This window comes from Dermacentor andersoni, chromosome 1, assembly GCF_023375885.2.
Source record: "Dermacentor andersoni chromosome 1, qqDerAnde1_hic_scaffold, whole genome shotgun sequence".
In the NCBI taxonomy this organism is placed as follows: domain Eukaryota; kingdom Metazoa; phylum Arthropoda; class Arachnida; order Ixodida; family Ixodidae; genus Dermacentor; species Dermacentor andersoni.
The window spans coordinates 225,450,939-225,465,644 of NC_092814.1; the positions used below are offsets into that span (position 1 = coordinate 225,450,939).

The 14,706-nt window shown below is 46.5% G+C and overlaps 1 protein-coding gene across 1 annotated transcript in view; it reads right to left on the reverse strand.

Annotated features, from left to right (window-relative positions):
- Positions 1-14,706, reverse strand: part of LOC126547968 (DENN domain-containing protein 1A-like) — a 109,910-nt gene that overhangs the window by 8,220 nt on the left and 86,984 nt on the right. The window lies entirely within an intron of this gene.

Below are 14,706 nucleotides of genomic sequence, written 5' to 3' on the forward strand. Positions count from 1 at the left end.
CGTTAAACCACCCAAAACTGCAAAGTGGGGTATGAGGGACGTTGTAGTGGAGGCTTCTGGATTAATTTTGACATTGTGGGGTGATTTAACGTGCACCCAATGCACGGTACACAAGTGTTTTTGCATTCTGCCACCATGGGAATGCAGGCACCACAGGTGGGGTCGAACCTGCGACCTCATGCTCAGCAGCACAGCACCCCAGACATCGAGTTACCACGGCAGGTTTATCTTGTATTCAAGAGCCACAGCTGTTACAGGGGATTCCATCTGTTGCAGTGCACATGCAGGTTGTTGCCAAATGTCATTAACACGGCAACTTCCAGGCAATGACAATCATAGTGTTGTCAAGCCTATGATAACGTACAATATGGTAGAACCTCACTAATATGTTACTCAATGACACATTTTCATTGTTATAACATTTCTGAATCTGGTACTTACCTGTGACGCTTACAGCATGCCCACATGATATGGCGCCTGGCTGCTATGTTCTATTCCCATAGTTGGTTGAAAAGCATATTTAGAGGGGCTCTGCTTTATATGTATTAGTTTAAAGGAAAGAAGGCACCTTCGCAAGTTTTTAATCTGGGACTTTCCCCCATGAAAGCCGATGCTCAAAGCAACTCTGGCACTATGACACCAATGAAGTGCATATGACATGAACGAAGTGCAAGTGCTAAGAGTAGCACTGCCTCACAAGGCACTTTTTGGTGTGTGCTTTGGTGCTACCAAAAGCAGCAAAGTGAAAGAAGCAATACCAGCAGCACAAAGTGAAACACAAATGCAAGAAACTGAGGACGTGAAAAGCAAATAAAGAGTATGAAAGGGAAAGAAGCAAGAACACTCCAGAGGTGCAGAAAACAGCAGTGTCACCAAGCGTCAGCTTTGGCGAACTGCAATGCATGAAACGTTGGAGAAAGGGGTAACCACCTGACTATCTTTTGAGTCAGGCTCTGGATGGTTCAGCACCAAAGTACCACCGTATCCATCACATAGGCTACAAGGCCAGACTTCAGATGCACAATGATGTGCAGATCCTGTGCCACTGAATGTTTTCTGAAACTATAGCTACCCAAGTGCAAGCTTAGTAAATAGTGCCCCTGTGTAGCAACGATACATCTTGCAACACAAGTATTTGGAACTCGTGTTGAAGGAACCGCTAAGTCAGCTGAACAGTAGATACATATAAAGGTGAGCAGTATCCGGCTACCTCATACAAAATGTCAAACCAGTAACTGTCACAGCAATGCATTTTACTGACCTCTTCTATTTGTACCAGTCTCTTAGGGCAGGCCTAAATGCCTGTATACTGCTTGAAGGAAAATCGAAGTGCGAAATCGTAAAAAAAAAAACAATGCATAGTAATAAATGAAAACGTTCTGGAGGTAGGAAAATTCTATTTGCTAAGCTGAAAATATGGCTTAATTGAATACAGTCGACATCCGTAAATTTGACCTTGACGGGTCCAGCGAAATAGGTCGAATTATCCAGCAGGTCGAATCAAACAAAAGGCAGAAAAAACGCCGAAACATGCCTTTAATTCGCTTGGCAGTCTTTGCCTTTAAAGTTAGCTTTGCCGCAGTACAGATATGTTATGCGGTGAAGCATACCAGTCAAAGATTGGTGCTATTGTTACGGGACATAGCACGAGTTCCTTAATTTAGACAAGCACATGCGCCACCTCCAGTCACAGTACCAGCATCGAGACGCCTAATGAGTGTACATGGCAGGCCCTCCGAGTTTTAGAAAGACCCCCCACTCTTCTGTTGGCTTTAAACGTCCCCTCGACCTTCCGAGATTTTTCATTTTACCACCTTCCTTTTCGCTAGCTTTTCCAAAACAGATTTTTCTCCACTTCTCGGTGCACGGATAGCGCGCGCGTGCGCGTATGAATAAGGAACGCGTACTAGGCCCTACCACATACCTGTCTCACATAAGAGACAGGTATGGCGGTCGAAACGAGGGCTCAAATCACCACAGCAATGCCAGAAACAGTTCTGAATGGCTTCCAGTATGCTTATTAGGCGTCCAAGTGCTCATGCTGTGACCGGATACGGCGTGTGCGCGCCTGTATAATTAAGAAACGCGTAATATGTCCTGTGACAACGGACCTTTTCAATTCTTGGCATGTTTCACCGCAAAACAGCTTATTGCGGCGAAGCTAACTAGTCAAGTTCGAATTATTTGGCGAAGGCTACTTTTAAGATCAAAATAACGGAAGTTCAGGCCTATGAAAATGTAGGGGCGCCCGTCGGAATCGAATTAACCGGAGTCGAATTAGCGGAAGCCTATAGTATCATTAATGCAGCAGTAGAACAGCCATTTGACATTTTGGCACAGGTCTTAGTGCAGGCAGCAATCTTATTTGGCGCAGGATCCAACATATATTCATATACGAGATATGGTCGCAATTTTAGCTGAAATAGTGGATAAATACACCAGAGTCGACATTTTGCACACCAATGAGGTATTCAGACTAAAAATTACCAAACTAGTTTCATTATTTAAAAAGAAAGGCTTTCCTGGTATAGGGTGCTATATCGTCACTTCTATGATTTAGACTTGCAACATACTTTCCACATTTGGTGCTCTTCAAATGAGTAAGAAGAAAAAAGTTTGTGAAACCAAAGCATGCCAACAAAAACCATGCACTAAGACAAACAACTAAAGCCACAGTACGTCTGCAAGTTTTTTTTTTTTTTCGGCAGTTTGCCAAGCTGCATAAACAATCAAATATACAAACGCAGGCCAGACACAAACAGTGAGCCTACATCCCACGAGTCCACCAGACTATGATTCTTGGCTCCATGGGCCCAACCATCAAGCCCTACTGACGTGTATTGCAGGTTTCTTCTATGTGCACAATCTGTCCAGTACAGCTGTGCCGTGGAACATTGGGCAGCTGATGGAATTATCACCACAGAATCTCGTCTTTCGATCGTGTAGGGTTACAAAAAAGGTCGTAACTCACAAGCAAATTAAACATATGGCAGCAGTTGAGTAAGTATTAATAGGTCATTATAAGGGGGCACACGCCAACAACTATTTATATATTCACTTACTTACTCCCAAGCGGACAAAGCTTTACAGAGGGGAGTGGAATACATAAAAATAACTAAACATAAAATGACATCTGCAGAACATCTGCAGGAACATATGAGGTTGCAATTTTCAACTCAACTGAAAATTCAAATATGATGCAAAGTACAGTGTCTAGAAACAAGGCAAAACAAGTCATGGTCTGAAATAGAAATGATATCGGAAGGAAGGTGGTTCCAGTCTTTGGAAGTGCATGGGACGAAAGAATGAAGGAAAGTGTTAGTGCGGCAAGTAGTGACGTGAACCTTATGGTGATGATCTAAACGGGTCGAACGATAAGACAGAGTCATGACAAACTGACTTTTAAAACTATGATAAACAATGTGCGACTGAACATTATCAAAGGCTTCTTTTTGATCGGACATCCTCCTTGAGTGAGCTCCATACCACACTGGTACGAGGAATACCGAACTGGAGCACAAACAGCACAGACAAAAATTCTGGACACAGTACATTGGAACATCCACCGACATTCAACAAAACTGCAAAGACAGCGAATGGAGAACTGACGACATCACACTGATCATCTCTATCCATGGCTATGGCAGCTTTGTTGACTTCCACGATTAGGATGATGATGGCATGATTTAGGTTCGGGTTTCAGTTTTATTTTCGAGGCAGCATCAACAGAAAAACGCTTCCATTCTTACGCTTCAGTTGGCACAGAAGTAGCACAAATTTTGAGCTAAAATGCTGTTTTGGAGCACGATGGTGCAAAGGACTGCTCTTGGCGCAATTAGCACAGCTGTTCCACCGCTGTTAACGGGACACAAAGACAAACATACAGTCAAGTCATTACATATTAGTGCTACAAAATCTCCAAAGCATCACTTTTACTAAGAATAGAGCCTTTGAGAGCAAGAAAATGAAGTTAAAATATGCAGGATTCCTGCCGTGCAGTGAAAACATGAAACAAGTAAGACATCTCAAGTCCCACCTAATATTGGTAAATTTTAATGAACCACTGATGACAAAAACATAATTACATTGCACGTAAATGGGAAAGACGCCGCCGTCTATACAAGTTTAGTAGATTTTCCTACAAAGCTCAGCAGTGTGATCTCTTCTAGACACTCTGTCAGCTCTATTTGCGAGGAATGGGGCAATTGGTGTGGCTCTCTAATTTGGTTAATGTAGAACCTGGCAGAGCATGGCTTTTGAGACTGCTCGCACACCACAGGCTTTCTCTGCTGCACCTACATATGAGTCACATATCTTCACTTGTGTTTCTCTGGCAATGCATTCTCTTCTTGAGACACAATGTCTTAAATTGCTATTCTCTCAGTGACTAAGTCCTGTCTTGGCTCAGATCACATGCTGCGAGATTTTCAGACTACAATATATCACTCTAGCTAGACTCAAAATTTGCCTTTAGAAGACTTTAAATCATGGTTTAACTGCATAAGATGCTAACATTTTACTGCTTACGAGTATAATAAGTTGTATAAAAATATTTTGAGTTTATATTGCAAAGTAAACTGTTTCCTTTGACTTTACCTTCCAGAAGCTAGAATGGACAAAGGCAATCTATTCATTCACTGCATTGCCCATATGTTAGCATTGAGACAATCTCTGTGCCCTTCCTCATTCAATACACCCTTGTTTAACAATAGGAGACTCAAGCATGTGACATGCAAAATCCGTTTGTGCAGTTCGCATTGTCCTATTGAGTTTCCACTGCTTTGTCCCATACAGTGTTGCCTCAGGCTTAACAAATGCTCCTGTTCTCTCAAATACCACAATGCAGTGTGTGGTGAGCCCTGAGCAATGCGTGCAGTTCGGTGCCTGACTTGAGTGCGAGACTCCTGTTCTATGCAAACAATGCAAAGCCAGTAGCATGCCAAAGAGTAGGCCACAGGCATTAGGTACAAAGTAGCCACTGCTACCTATTTACAGTGGTTGCCAAAAAATGTGGTTAACAAAAATTAAATCCCATTTATTCATCTGTTTCTTTAGATGCACTTTTTGCATCCCTCAGTCTTTCAGAAACAGGTTGAGATGACCACTAGAAACCTCTGCATGCACCCTTTTTTCACACACGCATGCGCCATTCTGTTACTCAAAGGGACCCTGAAACAATTTTGTACAACTGTACCAAGTCGTTTGGGTAGGTCCTTCTGATCATTAAGTGACACATTTAGGCGCTCCGTGTAAAACACGGTTTTAAAAATGTGCATTGCTACCGATCACAGCGGCGCCACCTTCCTGAGTTTTCAGCTGCCCCGTTACAATATACATACATAGCTGGCACACATGATGTCAGTTGGGTGAGCTATCCAATTGGCTACCCAGGTTGCATCATCAAAACTTTTTTCAGCATTATGGAGAACAAATGCTGTTCATAAATGTTGGAACGTTGGCCGATTTGTTTTTATAAAACAAAAAGTAATAGAATGAGAATACACAACGAGAATGTATCAATACACAAGCACTTCCGCCACACACCAAGTGTCGTCTGCTTGTGTTATGACGTGCTCCGTGTTAATACGAGCTGTGCAGTCAGTGTTGGTCTTGCGGTTTCTTTTTGCGAGGACCATGAATCGCCCTTGCTGCATTGTGGGCTGCAACATCGTGTCTTTCTGCAAGGCAACAAGTGAGCGACTGGCTGCAGCGGATCGGGCTGTACAGTACAGAAGCGGCAGATGTAGGCTTCCCCGTCCGCATCCGCAACTCAGCCGAATGCAGCAAACAATCGTGCGACGCACGCAAGCGGGGTCGCTAGCGCATCCCGTGCTCTTGCACACGATGTTTCCAACAGAGCATGACACTTCATGCCCTTTTTGCAGACGGTCAAAAGGCACTCTAGCACACATCCTTGCAGAGTGCACTAAGCTAAAAACCTGCACAAAAACCGTAAAAACCTGCACATAGTTTGAGGTATTTTTCTGGATCTTAGTATGTTAAATTTCTGCCCTGTAGTATAAGTGGAACCCAACAATTTTCAGCCCGAATTCACAGTTTCCGTTTCAGTATTGCTCGGCGGCACTATCATCACCAGGTTCCTGCGCCATCATCAGTCGCCATTGTAACCGCCATCACAACGGCCACACTAACTTTGCAACGGCCACACCTTGCACAAAGTCAGGCCCACGAAACCAGTTTTCAGCTACATTTAAAAGAAAAGTGATCATAGCTGCCGAAATCATCAGCAATCAGCAGGGTTGCAGTTTGGTGTGAACGAGCGCAGCATTCACGGTTGGAGGAAGCAAAAAGGAAGCTCTCTTAGTGTGCAGCAGCATGAGAAGTTTCCGGGGGCTGAAGAAATGAGTGTTTCCTGAAGTTGAACTGAACCTAACACACATATTCAAGAGCAACAAACTGCACACCTTGCTGCTGCAAGCAAAGGCAAGAGAGATTGCTGGAGAAAAAGCCATTCTGTGGATGAACTATAAGGCAAGTAAGCACTGGGCGTCTAGTTCTATGTGCCGTGCTGGATTTTTCTTACGTTGGCACACGTTTATATTGTTACGGGGTGTAGGGAGCAAAGACAGACTATATTTACAATATATATACAAGCAGAGTCAATGTGGTTAAGATAGCTGACCAGCAACAACACACGGCAGACAGCATCTCACAATCTTATTCTTCTTTTCTCTTCTTTTATCCTTCCGTAAGAGGACCGCCGGGTGCTGAAGCACCGCCTCAGCGCCAGGTTAGGCGAAGAACTGCAAGTGAAGTATGGCTTCAGCCGCGAAATGTGCACATTGTCAACAGACGTCAGAATTGAGCATGGATCAAAGTGTAACGGCGAGATCTCGTAATTTATGTCGTTAACTTGATGTAGGATTTCATAAGGCCCTGTGTAGCGATAGAGAAGCTTCCGGGAGAGGCCAACCCAACAACATGGTGACCAAAGGAGCCCCCAAGCACCTGGGGCGTACTTAACATTGCGATGGCGCAGGTCGTAATGCTCTTTTTGTATATGCTGCGAGGCTAGTAAACAAGATCGGGCGACTTGACGCACCATGTGAGTGCGATCGATGACTTCACGAGCGCACTCAGTTGCAACACGTGGCACAGAAGGTAGGATGGTATCGTAGAATGACAGAAAGCTGAGCTAGTTGGTAAGGATTCATTATGCAAAAAAGAGGTTAGGCGTGCAGACAGGACACAAGAGCAGAGAAGTGGACAACACGAACCTGAACTTGCGCAGATGAGTTTTGTGTCTTCTTTCTTTTTTTCGCCACAGTGCTCCCTTCAGTTGATAGTCGGCGTTCGTGTTGCCCACTTCTCTACTGTTGTGTCCTGTCTGCACGCCTCACCTCTTTTTTGCATAAGGATGGTATCAAACAGCAATGTGGGGTCGTGACCATACAAAAGATAAAAAGGTGAATATCCTGCGGTGTCATGTCAGGACAAGTTATATGCGAACGTCACATAGACCAGCATGGCGTCCCAGTCGCAGTGATCATTGGAGACGTACATCGACAACATCTCAGAGTGTTCGGTTGAGACGTTCCATAAGACCATTCGTTTGTGAGTGGTAGGCGGTGGACAGCTTGGTGCTCAGTGGCACATGAGCAGGTCATCGACAACTCGAGATAAGAACGAGCAGCCGCAGTCTGTAAGTAACTGTCGAGGTGCACCGTGGTGGAGAATGACGTCGTGGAGGAAAAAATCGGCAACGTCAGTATACAACTAGTCGGCAACGCCTTTGTTATCGCGTAGCGTGTCGTGTAATCAGTAGTGACGGCGATCCACTTATTCGCTCTAGTCGTCGTCGGAAAAGGGCCAAGCAGGTCAAGGCCTACGCAAAAGAAAGGTTCAGAGGGAACTTCAATTGGATGGAGTTGTCCGACAGGTGGCAGGGGAGGTTTCTTCTGGTGCTGACACAATTTGCAAGTTGCGACATAACGACGCACAGAGCAGTAGAGACCCGGCCAGAAGAACCGCCGTTGTACGCGGTCGTATGGACACAAAACACCAAGGTGTCCCGCCGTTGGTGCCTCGTGAAGTTGTTTGAGAATGACGGATCACAGATGACAAGGAAGGACAAGGAGCAACTCGGGGCCATTTGATACTGCGGCGGTAGAGGATGCCGTCATGCAGCACGAACATGTGGCATGTGCCGTCGGTGCTGCCAGATTGCACTCCGGCGATGATGGGCTGTAAGGATTCGTCGTGTTGTTGTTCAATGTGCATGTCGGTCATGCCAGTAAAAGCCATCATGCAGGTCACCGGATCATACGCAACAGGATCACGAGGATCCACAGGGTGACGAGAGAAGCAGTCAGCGTCCTTGTGCAAACGTCCAGACTTGTAGCTGACAATAATTGAAAATTCTTGGAGCCGCAAAGCCCAGCGTCCAAGCCGTCCTGTCGGGTCCCACAGGGAAGACAGCCAGCAGAGGGCGTGGTGGTCTGTAATGAGCAAAAACATGCAGCCGTACATATATGGCCGGAACTTGGTGACAGCCCAAACTAAAGCCAAGCACTGCTCCTCGATGATGGAGTAATTTCTCTCAAGAGGTGACAGCAGGCGACTGGCATAAGCTATCACGCACTGGGTACCATTCTGCTGTTGGGCGACAACAGCGCCGATGCCGTGGCCGCTTTGCATCAGTGTGGACTTCAGTCAGTGCAGATGGATCAAAGTGGGCAAGTATGGGAAGGATGGTCAGAAACCCGATGAGAGCGGCGAACGCGTGAGCCTGCTCCGGGCCCCATGAGAGTGGCATGTTCTTCTTTAGAAGATCTGTCAAAGGCCTAGCAACGTCGGCAAAGTTTTTTGACAAATGGCGAAAGAACAGGCCGACGAAGCAGTGCACGTCAGAAGCAGAACATGGCACAGGGAACCTGTGAACGGCGAGAACTTTTTATGGATCTGGTCGTACACCGAGTGCATCAACAAGGTGTCCCAACACTGTAATCTGACGGCGGCCGAATTGATATCTCGTAGAGTGCAGTTGGAGGCCAGCTTTTCAGAAGACCACAAGAATTGCAGCGAGTTGGGTAAGGTGGCTGCTGAACGTGGAAAAAAAAACAATAACGTCGTCAAGATAACAAAGACAGGTGGTCCACTTGTAGCCTTGCAGAAGAGAGTCCATCATATGTTCATCATATATCCATCATATTGCATAGGCCAAAGGGCATGACTGTGAACTGATACAAACCATCAGGCATGATGAAGGCCGTCTTATTGTGGTCCATTTCATGAACTGAAATCTGCCAGTAGCCGGATCAAAGATCAATGGATGAGAAGTAATTAGTTCCGTGGAAGCAGTCCGAGGCGTCATCACTGCATGGTAGTGGGTAGATGTCTTTTCGCGTGATCTTGTTTAAGTGGCGATAATTGAAGCAACAATGCCAGGTACCACCTTTTTCTTTCACAAGGATGACAAGCGAAGCCCAAGGGCTGGCTGATGGTTCGATGACCCCTTTGCAGAGCATTTTGTCACTTCTGATTGGATGACTCTACGTTCAGCATGCGATACACGATAGGGACGCCGACGAATAGGATTCGTGTCTCCAGTGTTTATAGGGTGGTGAACAATAGGTGTTTGGCCTAAAGGCCTGTTGCAGAAATCAAAGATGTCACTGTATGATTCAAGCAGGAGACGTATGTCCGTGGCCTGTGCAGAGGTGAGGTCAGGTGCAATCATTTTTGCGAAGTCATCTGTGAAGGAACCAGAGCTGTGAGCTGCAATTGGTGCTAATAAACCACTCTCGGCATTCAGACTCTCAATGTCAAATTTGGAACCACTAGAAACACTGGCCAAGAACATGCTGGCCAGAAGCACTTGAGGGCACAGGCTGAAATTAAGCAGAAGAACAATGTCGTTATTAGTAACCGTGACCAGCATATGTGGAACTGCAATGTTCCGGTTCAAAAGCATGTCGACGATGGGGTGAAGTACATATTCACCGTCAGGAACCTGTGGCTGTACAGTCAAAGTGATGTAAGTGACTGCTTCGGGTGACAGACGCACATATTGAAGCGAGCACAAGTGCAAGGGGGGGGGGAGTGCTCGGAGCATCGGCAAGTTGAGGCAGTTCCAACTGAAGAACGCCCCGGTTGCGGAGTCGTTGAGAGCAGAATCATTAGATAAAAAGCTCAATTCAAGGATAACATCATGAGGGCAGTTGTCGATAACAGCAAAGGGAACAGAAGTAGGGCAGCCGGCTATACTTAAACGCGCAGTACAGATTCCAAGAACAACCAGCAGGTTGCTGTCGGCCACACGAAGCACCTGTGCAGCTGCTGGTGTGAGGACCTTCTTTAAATGTCTATGTAGGCTAGCACTCGTCAAAGATACCTGGGCTCCAAGTGTTGAGGAGTGCTTGGACAAGTACGCCGTCTATTTTAACATCCATAACACTTCTCTTTGTGGGCACAGACAGAGGATTTGCTGCAGTAGTAGGCAATGAGGGCTGCATTTCTTAGTTTTCTGAAAGCCAAGAGCCACAGGACACGAAAGGTGACGTGGCTGCGGTGAACGGGAAGATGGGCGACGTGTTTACGGGGAACGAGACTGGTGTATGCGCGGCGATGGTGAGTGACTGCATCACGTGTTCCTAGCAGAGTTGTCTGTGCTGTTAGACTTGGCAGTGGGCGAAATTGCACAAATTTATATCAAAACAGCTCAAGTTGGTCGGCGTGCGAGGTGTTGAGGGCCACGACTTGCAACACTATCGGGCGACATGACCAATTCGACAACAGGTGAAACATTGGCTTGTCGTCCGCAGTTCTCCAGTCGGGTTGCGATAATGCGGACAGAAGCGTCAGGGTGGAACGATAATAGTAGAAGGGCGTTCGTTAGCTCTGGGGTTGGCGACAGCACAGACAAAATGTAGACCAATGTTTTCAAGTTCCTGGGGAACGACGGCTTAAATTATGGGGTTTTACGTGCCAAAACCACTTTCTCATTATGAGGCACGCCGTAGTGGGGGACTCCGGAAATTTCGACCACCTGAGGTTCTTTAACGTGCACCTAAATCTAAGTGCACGGGTGTTTTCGATTTCGCCTCCATCGAAATGCGGCCGCCGTGGCCGGGATTCGATCCCGCGACCTCGTGCTCAGCAGCCTAACACCATAGCCACTGAGCAACCACAGCGGGTGAATGATGGCTTGTATGAGGGGAACTGAAAAAGGGGTAGTGTCAGGGCTATGTGAACAGAAAGCTGCGGGTGCCATTGTATCCAGTTCACGTCGATAGATTCACACCACGTCCTCTGATGGTGACGCATGCTGCTGAGCGGGCTGATCTTCACATGTCGACGTTGCAGCAGTATTGGGAAGTCTGGCGAGTGGTTGCAGGACATGTCGGCTTTTGGTCTGCTCAAATTGTCAACACTCTTTGATGATAGCATCAACTGTAGAGCAGCTTTTGCACATGAGCAGATTAAAGGCGTCGTCAGCAATTCCCTTCAGCACATGCCCGACCTTCTCAGCTTCCATCATGTCGTGATTGGCTTTATGACAAAGCGCTAGCATGTCCTGGATGTACGAAACATAGGGCTCCATGGGGAATTAGGCATAGGAGGCCAGTTCCTGCTTTGCGGCAATTTTATGGCTGGCTGGTTTGCCAAACAACTCTGTTAACTTCTCTTTGCGTTGGCCCCAGCTGGTTCGCTCCTCTTCGTGGTTTTTGTACCCCACCTTTGCCGTGCCTCTTAGGTAGAACAACAGGTTAGCTAGCATAAACATAGGGTCCTATCTGTTGATTCCACTCACGCATTCGTATTTAGCCACCCGCTCTTCAACAATGGCGCCAACAGTCCCGCAGAAAGTTCCGGGATCCTTGGGTTGCACAACCACAAGCGAAGGGAACAGCGACGTAGCTGGCGACGGTGACATTGGAGGTGGCAATGACATTGATCCTGCACGCTCACCATCATTCATGGTAGGGACAGTGATGCGACGTCCACTGTGGAATTACATTTCCAGTCGTGGTACCCTGCACCTCTACCAATATGTTACGGGGATGTTGGGAGTATAGACAGACTGTATTTACAATATATATACAAGCAGAGTCAATGTGGTTAAGATGGTTGACCAGCAACAACACGCAGCAGCCAGCGTCTCGCGATCTTCTTCTACCTTTCTCTTCTTTTATCCTTCCATAACAATATCAAAGAAGCTGCCAGAAAGCTACAAAGACCTGCTTGTGGCCTTTCACTATCACATGATTTCACAGCAAAAGTCAGTTAACTTTCATCTGGGCCAGATCGGTGCTGCAGAAAGGCTCCACACAAGCTTCCGTGAGGTCATGTGGAAATGAGAAGACACGGGTCACCATTAACGTCCTGCACAGCAGATGGTCGCAAGCTGCCACTCTACGTGGTGTTCAAACAGAAGACTGCCGAAAGGGGAGAAGTGTCCAAAACATGTCGTCTGCTGTCGAGAAAAGAGGTGGGTGGATGAAACAGTGGTGCTTGATTGGATAAAGTCTTTGTGATGTTGGCGGACCGGAGCACTGCTTGGGCTTGTACTGGATGCTTTTTCACTGCCACCTGGGTGACTCGGTGAAGCAACGCTGCGTGAGTTCAGCACTAAGCTCATCGTCATTCTGGAAGGGATGATATCCTAGTTGCAACTGCCTGATGTGTGTATAAATGAACCATTCAACAACCGCATCAAGTGCTGCTATATAGAGTGGATGAGGTCGGGAGAGCCTGAAGTGACTCCTGCCGGATGGCTGAATTGGGCCTTTTCAGCAATTCTCTGCTTGTGGATCGCTGACACTTAGGCCTGCATTCTTGAGGAGCTCATCCGTTGCACATTCAAGAAGTGTTCAATATCGAATCCACTTGACGCCACAGAACATGTGCTTCTATGGCAGGATATCTCTGACAAGGGACTCTCGGAGGAAAGTGCAACGGATGACGATGACTAAGCAGCAGGGGGGGTGTGAATATAAAAAAATTTCTAATATGAATCTAATACAAATACTTCGCTTTGAGCATCGAATACTGGTATGCACATGCATTTATTAGCAAGTTGGGTTAATTTGTTATGTTAAAACATTGCGATTGCATTGTAAATGTTAAAAACTAGACTAGTAAGCTGTTATACAAAAACACTGTGTAGTACTTGGCTCATGTTAAATTGGGAAATTTAGTAATTCCCACTAGCTGTCCTCACCAGCCTGTGCTTTATAATACCGCATCAAATACCCGTGAGCTCCGAGGCATTTGAACCTGTGCCAGTAGTCACTCATCGCGCTTGCTGTCAAACAATAAGCTCAGAATTGGGGGTGGCACTGCAAAGAAAAAAGGTTACAGTGACGTTTCACTTGGGGGTGACGCAGAAGTGTATGGGTGCTATAGCACACATGAAGCTATCAGCCCTTGGTGTGCCTAGACGCCTACGCTGTCAGTGTGGCAGATTGTATTCAAGCCAAGGCTCACGGCATATGCAGCAGCAGCCGGAGTAGAACGCACCCCCCCCCCCCCCCTTCAATAGGAAGGCTGCGCGCTTTCCCCACTTTCATCCCTTGCGCACGTGAGATTGAGTCATCATCGTCGGCTCACCGTCGCACGGTTTCACTTGCACACACAGTGTACGGTGTGCAAAGACGATGTTATCATGAGACGAACCCGGTACGTCCCTATCGCAAACAAAACTTGTAGCAACTGCCAGAGGAGGTCAACCCAGCGTGCCTCCGCCTACCCCTTTCCTCCGCCCCACTTCGCCTTGTTTCTCCTTCCCCTTTGCTCAACGTCACCTAGGCTTTCCTCTAGGTGGCGTTGCTCTGCTGCGCACTCAGTGTGCTCCTTTACACTTTCCCCGGCGCGCGATTCTCTTTACCTTTAGGCGACTTCCTCATCCACTTCATTCGAGACTTCGAACAAACATTCGCTGATTGCGCTAGCTGGCCAGTTACGCTTGCGTATAAATAAGTGCACACTCGCTGTCCACAAACCCATGTCCCTTGCTACTGAGATGCTGGCTTTCATGCGCAGTTTACAACTTTAGTGGCTAAATGTGCGTTACAGGTGAAATTTCACCAGCAACACGTACAGTCGAATTCCGGCACAACAATGTCCACTTTAACGAAATCTTCGCCATAACAAAGATTTTTTCATTCCCCATCAATGTCCCATAGAACATAATGCATCGAAATTCCCTCCAAAGCGAACTACTTCGGGGATACATTTTCACTTCAATTAAGTTTTTACAGAGCAGACATGAGCAAAATTATTTAAACTGTAGCTCATCGAAACCCCTAAAACTGTTTTTCATGCCTTGACAAACCATCAACCTTGATAGCATAAAAAAACACGCACAAACTGGAGCTGCTCAGGCCAGGACACAATGTAAACAAAACAGAAATCCGCCATGCCGCGTTGGTGATGGCAATGCAACGCATTCTTATGGAGGAGCATCCGAGCTCCAAGGAAATGTTTTGGATCATATTTGTTAGGAAAATGGTTCACGTACAAACAACATACACGCAATAATTTTATTTTTATAGTATTTCTAATTATTCATTTTCTACAAAGTTTTGTGAAAATGGCTCCAGTGTACAACACCAATTACTATACGAAGTAGCGGCTGAGAGGTCAAATTCCGGTAGGGTGCGACGAGGCATTCGGGCGACGCACGCTTGGCAACGAATGATTGCACACAATTTGGTCAATGTCTCTTGAAGCTGTTGGATCATC